Genomic DNA, 2,471 nt, shown 5'->3' on the forward strand with positions numbered 1-2,471 from the left:
ATGTAAAAAAGATATATAAATTGATGTAATTGCATATCAAAAAATGCACAATAGCGTGTGTATAGTATAATCATTAATATGCATATTATAAAAAATCGAATTTGCATCTTTCCAAGCGATAGATGATGCAGTCGAGAAAGCGAAACGTGGCGGGAACTATCCTTCAAGAAAAATACATTTTCCTTTTGTTTCTCGTGGTTGGAATAAAAGGGGAAAAAGATATTCACATGTTAACGGGGAAAAAGTAGAATTCTGCGCAAAAGGCACGTCAAACCACGTTTCGTAGTTTCGTCGTTGGGGCAAGATCAGCCAGTTTAAAGGCAGAGAAAAGAAAGGTACATGTGAGGCAGCAGCATAAAGGGCCGTCTTGCAACAAGGCTAATTCGCATCACAGCCCTTCTCAGATCGACATATATCACGTATATAGCATTCGCCTACAGGCACGATTCTGGTGGAAATTCGTATACCTATAGCTTTTATACCTACATATGTCAGTCACGAAAAAACATAAACGTATATAATACGGATTTTATAATATTAAGATAATCGAAAAAACTATAATATAAAAATAAATATGATGCACTTTTTAAATACACAGTGTGGCTAAAAAATTTTAGGACTGAGCTGATAAACAAAATAAAAAGCATCGTAAATAAATTTGTATTATCAATTATTCTTCATACTATCCTTGTAAGACTACACATCATTTGATGCATTCTGCCGCACTAAAGCGTAATGGCAATCCGTTGCTAGAATGCTTCGTAGCTCCTTCATTACATTATCCTGAATTGTCTTGCTATTATTTTTTCAGCTTAATTTCAGAAACAAACTTTAGAAACAAAAAATAATCTGCCGATACCAGTGAGTATGGAGATGATGTAGCACAGTAACATTTTTTTTTGCCAAAAACTAGCAAATTACTTCTGTATTGTGAGACGGCGCTTTATCGTGCAGGAACTAATTTGACTCCAGGGGAATGATTTACAATTCATTCCTGAAGGACAAACAGTGAATACAGCATTCTACGGATATATATATAGGTAATGGATCGGCTGTTGAAGCGCATCGCGCGTATGTATCCGGATTTGTACGCAAACAATAATTGATTCTTCCTGCACAATAATGTCTCGCAATGCAGTAGTAACTCGCCAATTTTTGGTAAAAAAAAAATGTTATCGCTACATCATCTCTCCGTACTGATCGGATTTGACACCAGAGGATTACTTTTTGTTTCCAAAGCCAAAATTGAAACTGGAGGATGGCAATTCGACGACATCAAGACCTAATCGGGGAACTATGAAGCGTTCCAGCAGATTTCTAGCATACTCTGGAGCAGTTGGCAGAGATATACAAGGATCATATGTAGAATAATTGATAATAAAAATTTATTTATAATGCTTCCTGTTTTATTTATGAGTTCAGACCTAAAACTTTTTGTAGCCACATTGTATAATATACCCAATAAACACATGGTATATTGTGCATTTATTAAATGTAAATATAGTATAAAGTTGATATAGATATATAGTACATACGTTAAAAAATAGTTTCATGAAATATCAGAATTTCATCTACGTTTGTAATATATATAAAAATAGTATAATGTTCTAATTAAATAAACATTTTTTAACATTGATAATTTCTAAAAAGTATTCTTGTAACGTATTAAGAATTATTAATGTATTAAATAGTATTAGGTGTAGTAAAAAGAAATCCATTATTTTTGCATGAAATTGAATGAAAAAATAATGGATTTCTTTTTACTACACCTAATATATCATACTTGGGGATTTAAATTCCAGATTAGGTATACGCATATATATAAATACATTAATCTAAAAAGATATAGTTTAATATATTACACTTTCTTGTTCTTAATAATAAAAACAAGAAAGTATGATATATTAAACCTACATAATTTGATTATATGTAAATAGACAATTAGTAGACAACTGTCAATAGAAGAAATGGTGTAGCACGTAAGACAGATTCATGAATTCGATTCGAATTCGAAACAGAGGTTCGAATTTCATTAAGATAAGTCGCAATAAAAAGACATGATATATATTATAGTTTAAATAAGGTATTTATAATGTTCAAAGTATCTCATTTGATTCAATTCACAATTGAACACGTCAGACGCATTCTTTTAAAGATTCCGAAGCAATTGTGAATGGTATTACAAACATAAAAAATGTGTTCCTGTAGCATATTTTTATTGGCGATTAGAACTTAGATAAATTAAGAACTTGAAGTGTCCCCACAGATAATCTAGAGAATCTTAGATCAGGAGATCATTATTCAATAATTAGTCCTGCGAACATTTTGAATTATATACTATTATATATACAATAGTGGACTTGCGGATATATATTCATATACATTTTTTTAATAATATGTAATATAGAGAATTTGTTACCTTATTTTACATCTTATACATATATACATATATACATATATATATATATATA

The sequence above is a fragment of the Atta colombica genome, unplaced genomic scaffold (genome assembly GCF_001594045.1).
Source record: "Atta colombica isolate Treedump-2 unplaced genomic scaffold, Acol1.0 scaffold261, whole genome shotgun sequence".
NCBI classification, from domain to species: Eukaryota; Metazoa; Arthropoda; class Insecta; order Hymenoptera; family Formicidae; genus Atta; species Atta colombica.